The sequence below is a fragment of the Triturus cristatus genome, chromosome 4_1, assembly GCF_964204655.1.
Source record: "Triturus cristatus chromosome 4_1, aTriCri1.1, whole genome shotgun sequence".
NCBI lineage: Eukaryota > Metazoa > Chordata > Amphibia > Caudata > Salamandridae > Triturus > Triturus cristatus.
Window position 1 is genome coordinate 100,146,656 of NC_140585.1, and position 9,556 is coordinate 100,156,211.

The 9,556-nt window shown below is 53.4% G+C and overlaps 1 protein-coding gene across 1 annotated transcript in view; it reads right to left on the reverse strand.

The window, feature by feature from the left end:
* LOC146839646 (acyl-coenzyme A amino acid N-acyltransferase 1-like) overlaps window positions 1-9,127 on the reverse strand; it is a 103,084-nt gene extending 93,957 nt beyond the window's left edge. The window contains exon 1 of the mRNA XM_085651732.1: window positions 8,786-9,127. The gene's annotated coding sequence lies outside the window, so the exon portion shown is untranslated. The remainder of the gene's footprint in view (window positions 1-8,785) is intronic.
* Between the last annotated feature and the right edge of the window lie 429 nt (window positions 9,128-9,556).

Genomic DNA, 9,556 nt, shown 5'->3' on the forward strand with positions numbered 1-9,556 from the left:
CCTCTCACGTTTTGTTACGCCACTGGTACCCGGGCCCTTCTGACCAATGACCTCTCTTTAGAATCAAAGAGCCCTTTTGAAGTGTCCTGGAGAGCTCGTCTCCTCCCGATGGGGGTCCCATCAAGCTCTCACGAATACACCAGTCTACGGCTTCCTCGTCGTCCACGACCTCCTCCGGCAGGCCCTGGGCCTCCCAAAATGGAATCCATAGTGCCAATATCGGCAACACTCCCCATCCCTCCCACAGCAATATCTTAGAGAAATAATCAGACAAGACACATTCTTAGTGGAGAAAATTGCTGCAGGTTTATTTTATTAACAAATATGCCAACATGGTGGGTTATCTTACGGGTGACCCCAGGGCAGGCAGCCCCTCGCCGCCTGCCCACCTGATGAGCCAAAATTCACCGTGGCCCTAGCCAACTGGTGTTTGTTAGATTTGGGGGAGGGGATAGCCCCTCCCACCGGTGGACCACCAGTTCACCCCTTACTCACGCCCCCCCCCCCCCAAGAGGGGTGGGTGGAGCGTTGAGGCAACCCCCGGTTGCTCAGGTCCACAACCGCCCGTAGTACTAACAGGGCGCAGTCGCTCCTCCAGGGTCCAACGCGAGGACCTCTCTGGAGAGATTTGGCTTTAGCACCCTTACTGTGCTCGTGCAGAGGGTACCCTTCTGTACCTTACAGCCTCTGGATCGCCCTGTAACTCCGCCACAGCTCTGGGTGTGGCCACCGTCACAGCCAGGGCCCCCCACCAAGGTAGGCCTCTTGACCTCCCTCTTGCTGATTCCAGGGCCTCTCCCATGTCCAGCAAAATAAGTCTATGCCCACTCTGGGAGGTGCGCCCCATCCTCTTTCAACCTCCCAGTGGACTTAACTGCAAAACGTCCAGAGATTGGAAGCACCAATCACATTGTTAAAACTAAAATGCAAGCAGAACTTATCCGGGGACATAGCCTCACATTCAAACCCCTGTCTTAGAAGCGCAGCAAGTCAAATACAGAGTTAAAAGCCCCATCCTTCTTGAGCTTAGATGCACCGGTACTAACTGCTCCGATTACCTAGAAATGTGTGGTGCGTCCCCTAGCTGGAAAACTTATGGGTGTGCACAGACAATGCCTGGAAACATGTAAAGCCCAAGCTGTTAGCAGCTCCACCTGCATAACTCAGACAAGAAGTCCTGCCAGAACTCTGTGTCCCTTTACCTTGGTTCCGAGTAGCCCTGCCACTTTCTGATAATCAGTGGCCATCTCTGTCTCTGAACCTAACCCATGTTGCACTGGCTTAGGTGCGGGCCCTCAAGATCACTTTCATGGCCCTAAACCACTTCTCACTCGAAGGGCAAACCTCGGCGCCCAAAAAAAGGCACTGGTGGGTGCCGCCTACCCTTTCTAAACAAGAGGTCGAACCCAAGCCCCTTACTTTTCTACTGCTCCACAGGCCTGAAATTGTAGCCCAGTGGCGGCTTCTGGCACCTGACCCTTACTTGGACATGCCCGAGCTAGAAACCTACATCTAGAAGGCCTGCCAACCGGCTGACCACATCCCACGCCAGAGTGTCATGACGCCACTCCATAGCCAGGAATTAATACAGGTATAGATGTCTCGGAAGACCCATCTCTAGGCGCCTGCCTGCCACACATTTCACTGCGTATCCTAGTCTGTTAAAACCAGGGCTCAAGGTAGCCTGCAGAGCTAAGCCCACAAAGAAATCGCCTGCCCCTGCGTGCAGACCAAGCATCCCTTATTCGCCCCGCCACAGAGACTTACATGTTACATGTAGCTGTTTTGCACTAGCCCACCCAGTCACTGAATAATAGACCATGGCGTGCCCGCACTGGGCCCCTCCTAATGATACATTCTATATCATAACCCTAAATTCAACTTGCAGGAAGCTAGAACACCCGTGCCAGGGTGACTAGGGGGTTGCTGTGTCACTGCTGACAAGTTTTTAACCCTATGACCCATCCCTGAAAAGATTCCAGCTGAAGGAGTTTGTGTGGGCTGTCCTGGTCGACCAAAGGGTGGGGACTGACCTGAGTCTCCCTGCCCAGAACTTACCACAGACACCACAACACCCAAAGTTATTGCTCACCGACCTGAGTGCAGGAAGACACACTGGCCGGCCCTTAGACCAACGGACCTCTAACCCCAAACAAGGTGACCTACCACAAACAACTTAAAATTGCCAATATGGTCACCCCGAATTCAGTAAACAGTACTGTTGAGAGCACAGGCCACCAACTTCGCCGACCAACGGCGAAAGGACAGGCCGTGCTCATGCCCAAACCAAACGACACAAGCTACCAACCACACGTGGCACAGTTCCCTTACCAGGTTGCTACGACCTTTTTATGCACCTACTGCAGGAGCCTGGGAATTGGTTCTTGTGCTCTGCATTGTATAAATTAGTAAAAGATGCACGTTTGAACTGGTAGCGGATAACGTTAATAAAGCCTGCAAATACTCCACTCAGAGCAACCCGCTAGCCAATGACTTTCATTGAAACGGCGGTGGCAACAGACCTCCAAGCACCGAAGGCAGTACAATGGAGTACAGCTCTAATCTACCAGATGCCCCTTGCATCAGATATCAACCATACCCATTTGGCTGAAAGCTGCTCAGTGTTTCTGATGCATCGGCACTCCCAGACCCCCAGCCAGCTCACCCTGATAAAATCAACTCATGACCGGGACCTAACCGTGCGATGAGAGCACAAGACACACTAGTCCGACGTTAACTCTAGAACCAGGCTCCACCACAAGAGCCCTTCACAAGCCATGTGGCCTAAAACTTTCACCCTGTGGGGCGGTTACAAATGGACTGCAAACAACTCCTAGGCATTCTCTACCAATGTTAAAAGTGGAGTTCTGGTTGGCTAAGGTCTGCACCTGAGCCTGGCCGAACCCCCACTAGTCAGGAGAAGAGAGAGTACACTTTACAGCTAACTCCTACTCACCCCCTAGGTAGCTAGTCAGTGCCTTAGGGCTTATCCCAGAGGCAGTGTAAATATAATATTCAAACAGCACACCCATAGTAGCAAACTAGGCACCCCACAGCGGAGACTGCATACACCTCTCACCTAGTTACCGTACTGTCACAGAACGCCACCACCATGCCTGCTGGCACCAGTCCTCAACCTGTCTCGAGCCACGTTGCCGCGGTGCGCCTCTTGCAGACATGTAAGGAACAAGAAAATTGATCAAACAACGATTGTTCCTGCAATTTGTATAACATAGTGCCCCGATAACGTGAATTCCGCTACAGCTCAAAATAAAACAATGACTGGCGAGCCTCCCTCATCATCCCCGTTGCACGTTCAACACTGCGACGTGGTAACCCCGGGACCTGGTTGACGGCGTGATCGTCCCCGCACCCTCCAATAATCGCGCTGCATCGCCTACCCGGTTCCAACACCGCCCATGGCATTCCAACGCTGATGTGCACCCTTCTTACATTTTATTCATTTGCCAGGCTTCCCTGTCATAAATCCTACTGATGTCGTAAAAACTAGCAACACCTCACGATTCATGGATGTAATTTGATATGACGCTAGCATGCAGGTGATCAAATAACGTCCACAGAAATCCATTTGCACGCTCATCCCTGCTCTACAATTCTACTATTGATTTGAAAATAACTTTACAGTCACGGTAATTGGACGATATGTCACACACACAGGCAAGCTCTTATGAAGGGAAGGGGATATCAGACAAAACCTTTCCTTATAACTCTAATGTATCCAGTCTATCAACTGCACACCACATAATATATGTGCTTTAATAAATAGAGCTGTAAAGCAGAGACACGTGTAGCGACAGTACCCAAGGTAGAAATATACCCGTAAATAAGAAAACGTTGATGCGATAATGGCTCATAACCATATCAAGGGGTTCAGTTCCTGAACCTGGCCTCCCTCCCCATTTCTGAAAGATTCTCAGACATTCCCAACAGACTGCTGCTGAGTGGACAATTACACAGCTGTCTGCCTAGTAGGCGAAGATTAGGCGCTATGTGATAACCGCATGCACGCGGCCGAGACCCAAATCACCAGACTCGCTGCATGATGCAACTGACGTGTTTCAACATACCCATAGAGGATCTGGTTCGAATATGGATGGCAGAAGACTGGGATCAAAACACATTGAACAATACTGCCAAAGGTTTAGATTGCTATGTGTGACATTTTCGTGATACAGTGTAATGAGTGATAGTTACCCAACTATAAGTGACACTTTTTTCGCGAGCATAATCAAGCCAAGGAGACGAAAACATAAATATCAGAAATTGCACCAGTTCGAGCAACAAAACCCCAAAAGATCGTACCCCTGGTGCAAAGCACCAGAAACGGAAGGGCCCTTATTGCTACAGGGTTGCAGTTTAACAAGGACAGACGCACCGAGCGGATCCCCACCACACACAGGTGAGCCGTGAAATCACAGCGTTCCTATTAAACTATCAACCACGACGCCATATACCTTTGCTTGGGTTGCCGCAGAGCGCCGCATTCTATTCCCCATAAATGCACCTCCCGTGCGAGGCGGCCACCTTTACTGTGAACGAGCACATCCGTTGAAGGATAAAAGTAAACATGGAACATAACTACTAGAATATAGGGCACAAATTAGGTGCTAGCAATAAAATATGCGCCCTAGACATAATAACCCTTTGCTTATATTCGACGCTCCTCCCAAGCGCCACAATATTGCAATATTACCCCTAAAAGACATCATGTGAGAAGTGGCCTTAACGACGGGGCACCATGCTGCCCGTGACCACTCCCGCCTGGCCACCTACCCCGCAGCACGGTGGAGGCTCCACACGGCGGGGCAGCCTCACCTGCTGCCAATCGTGACCACTCCTAGGGCTCCCTAGGGATGTGGACGCGAGACATGCAATATCATTGTTCTTCTCGGTCCATACAGAGGCCAATACCAACTGGGTACTGAAGGGGTTTATTGGGGATGTTTAGGATTCAGCAGAGTATTCAGACGATTACCAGTATATTCTATTGCCTCCCCTTTTCCAAATTCGCCTAATGTAATTATTAAAATGTGCAAAAAGAATTTTGAATGATAAAGGCCCCCAAGTACCTCCCTGTCCCTGGGACTCACCGCGCACGACGCCCGTCTGGTACCAGGTACACAACACCCGAGGCACGCTGCCAACTCAGCGTGTACCACGGGTGCAAAGGAGACCGCAACAACGCCAACCACCCGCCCGAGTAGGTACAACGCCGCCCGAGTAGGGATTCGGCAGTATTGTTCTCTGAGGCAGGGAGCAATTTTGCATATGAAGGGCCCAGAGGCAGCATAATACTAATACAACTCCTGCCCCCCATATCCCCCGTCCGCTAAGCGCCACCCTAGCCCGGGAATGATACTGTCCTGGGGGCAGGGGAGGGGCCTTGCCGGTGTGTGTGAGAAGGCTCCTCTCACTACAAAGCCCCGCCCACCCAGTGTCCAATTAAATACCCACAGGCGGAAGAAAGCATGCCAGGCGCCTTGGGTGAGCAACCCCCACTGTGACCCGGAGGGTCAAAACTATTTGTTGGTGGATGAGTGGACTTGCAAGACAGGTCGGCTGTTGAAGCCTGGGCAGACACAAAGGAAGTAATTCCCACCGCACAGCGCCGCCTGCCTAACACGGGCACAGTGCATCCACTAACAAGGGAAACCTGAAACAACCCTCTCACCCTCAATGCCCGATCGCCAGCCAACGCACTCACTCGGCCTCACCAAAATCTACGGGGTAGACAATGCCCGCAAAAGAAACAGTGCCAGACCCGAGGCCCGCCAGCATGCCCCGAGGGGAACAAAGGGTGGCATTCCAAGAAGAGCAGCAGGCACCATGGCACCCTTGATAGGGGTGGGGGGGGGGGGACTCGCTGCCAAATGCCCTGCAGGCTACCACAAAAGCGACGCATGCAGCGAGGCTTCCAACGCGACCCCCCCCCTGACGAATCCCCTAACAGGAACCCGCCTAACAGTGTCGCACTCCCTGTTGTCCAACACAAAGCCTATGTCCCGATATGTGGCGCAAGCCGCAGGGTTGCTCGATGCCCTGCACGGGGCAAAGCCATGCTCTACCAAGGCTGCAGACCTACCGTGGCACCGGCTAGGGCGCCACGCGGGATCCGCTCCCCCCCCCCAGCCGCCAGATGCCCCGGCCCAGATGGCACCAAGGCAAAGGTGTTCGGCCACCTCTATCTTCCCAACGCAGCTGGCGCCTAGACACCCGTCCCTGCTGCTGCAGACTGCCCAATAGGGCAGAACCGTGTGGTCCCAGGCCCCAACTCCCCCCCCCCCCCCCCCAATAAACGGATTGGGGGGGGGGGGGTTTAGGCCACAGTACAACCGTAGGAGTCCCTGTGAGAACTTCAAGAGAGCTGCCCAAACCTCCCCCCCCACCAGTGGCTCACGGCATGACCGGGCCACCCTGCCCTCGGTGCAACCCCACTGGGGAGACCGAGCTGGGGGTGGGTCCGAAAGGCATGCAATCACCGTGCCAATTCTTCGGAAAGACAAGCCGCCCCTATAGCTTCTTCCAGCAGCCCTCCACAAACCTTCGGAGCTCGATGGGACACGGCGGTGTGGCAATTTCCCTGCTGCAGCCACCTAAACATGTCAGGGGGAGGATGTGTCTAAGCGCCTGCTCCTCCCTCCCCCCATGGCTATCCCACTCGGGCCCAGGCCACAGCCCACGTGGGTTGAGACCCCGCAGGCCACGACTGGCTCGCAGGCGGGAACCACTCTAAGTCCTCTCCCCTGCCGTGTGGGGAAAGCGGGGTGCACCGTGAATTGCTGCCCCCGCGTACCTCCCTTACCCGCGTACACTCAGGGCTGGGGGGACCCGGCGGGGACACCCGTGACCAAACTGGAGCTGCCAAAACCCCCCCATGCGCCAAGGTGGCCTGCACCCATGGCCCCCCAGCCTTGATACAACCCCCAAAAAGGGAGGACCCGGGCGAGAGGGGGGGCTATGCACTCACCGTGCCACAGATCTCAGCAGCTCCTGGGACACGTCCAAACGGAGTCAGGGCAGCGGGAAAAGAGGGTGACCAGTGGGCGGAAGAGGTATATGTACCTCTCTCCCCACACCCCCTCCTGCCCGGAAGTGACGTTGGTCCCAAAAACTGGGAGGCTGACTCGTCGTGTGCCATCCTGTGGCACTAAGGGGGGCCGCCCTCTTAGGAGGGCCCCCTGCGTGGGCCCGGGGCAGGCCTGCAGAGACCACCATGCATTGTGCCTTTCAAAGGCCCACACACACCCCAGAGCGCACACACAACCGCGTGCACTGACTCATGTACTGTACCACTTCACAGGACACAGGCACACATATATTTCGGCACACACATGCAACCACGCGCACCCTGCAGCACTGCATACAAACCAATTCAGGGCAACGGCGAGTTAAGCGGAGAGCAGTGGAACTTTACACAAGTGAGCCAGGGACGCGGCCAGCACACTCTAGTGATCTCCATAACTGAAAACACACTGTGCTGCCACCAATGTGAGATTGTGCTACTTATATAGGAAGTGAAGGCAGCAGCCATCACCAGGGGCGCTTTGGGTGACCATCTCAGTCTTACCTAGAACATAACCCATGAGACAGGCCTGGTTCATGATGCACACGCATGATCAGAGTTTGCTCATGACCAAAACACTGTTACCAAGGATCCCGCGATCACGGAGTCTGGGACACCCGGGCAGGGGTGCACATCCATCACCATGCGAGGGGCTTTTCTGTCACAACAGGACTAAAACTGTTCAATCACATGACACTCCCAACCCGTGTGGTAAAAGATAGTGGGGCAGGTTTACAAGCCCCTTGCGCCTCATTTACGCCGCCGTTGCGTCACTTTTGTGACGCAGCGGCGGCGCAAATCCTGCGCCATGGTGCGGGGTACTTACAACGTGACGCATCTGGGAGATGCGTCACGTTGTAAAGCCCTGCGCCAGAAGTAGGCGTTCCTGCGCAGGGAGGGGGCGTTCCGTCTCAGGAACGCCTCCTAAAAGTGGCTGAGTGAAATCTGCAAGATTTCACTCAGTCACTTTTATGCCCATGCTGCGTCAAAACCCTGCGCCTGCCTGAAGCAGGCGTAAGGATTGACGCAGCATTCACAAGATAGGACCCCCCAGAGCATTGCTGGAGCTGCGTCGCGCTTGCGACGCAACTCCAGCAATGCTCCACTTTTACGGCACAGATGCGTCACGCATCTGTGCCGTTTTTGCCCCATGATGCGCCTTATTGTAAATGCGGCGCATCCATGGTGGCGGAGCTGTGGCGCACAATAACTGCCGCATCCCTGCGGATATGCAGGGCTGCGCCAGTTACTGTAAATATGCCCCAGTGTGTTTCGTCTACCAACGTGGGCAAGCAATGGATAACTGATAATCTTTCGGACAACAGAGCTCTACAGTTTCCCGGCGCCTTGAGTGAGCAGCCGGCAGCAGGTCAGGTGTTTTTTCCCATTGCATTCTGGTAGTGGAAGTCCTGAAGTCATAAAAAAACGGGTCTGCAAGGGCCAGAATGCCCAGAACTAGAGATACCATCGTCGGTCGACAACATAGAGTCCCCCTGAGATACACACCTGATGGTCAGTTCTGGGATTTGCATTTTCTCGCGCGCTACCTTCTCTTGAAAGAATACCAAATCTGCTCGACACATCTCAATAGCGTGTTATTAAGTCTCTCCCGGGGCTCCCTAAGCCAGGTTCTGCAGCGCTTCATGCACCAGCCCTCCCCGTCTGCACACCCCACCCTGGCAGGGCTGGGGGACCCCTTACCTGCCGAAGAGTACACGGCCCCCAGGCGTCCACGGTATTCACAAGTTCTGCAGAGTACAAGGAAGAATGAGGAACAGAGCGGACCAATCACGGGCTCCCTTCCTCACCACACCCTCCTACGAACCCAAAGCTGATAGCACGGTCCGCCTGTCAATCATTGACGAACCAGCAGCCACAGTCCAAGGACAGACAGATGCATATGATGCAAACACGGAGCAGGCATATAGTATCCGGTGGGAACTGGGAAGGGAGCTTCATCCTTCCCCTGGAGTGGATCCTATGTCAGGACTGGAGGCGGGGTGTGAATATCCTTTTCACTTTATCACTATTGCTCAGTCGTTTCCAAGTTCATTCCTTTAACTCCTATGAACTATTGCGCAGTCGTTTCCAAGGTCATTCCTTTAACTTCTATGCGCTACGTTTCCCAATGAACACGGAAACCACAAGTAATAACATCATTGCTGCCAAGTTTTCAGCGTGCACATGTGACATTTGCGTGTTTTCAGTGCACTTAGGGGTGACGTTCAACTGCCAAATGCGTGACACTTGATTGACACTTCCTATCAAGTAAAACTAAGCAAAGAAGTCCAGGGAAAGAGACAAATATCAGACATTGTGCACTGAGAAGCTGTAAAAAGAACTTGAAACTGATGCAGAACCCTGAATTGGAAGGACACGAACACCCAGCCCCTTTCGAAGATGACCGCACTTTTAGACGTGTGTGCACCATGATATTAAACAATAAACAATAGATTAGTGAAATAAATGAGT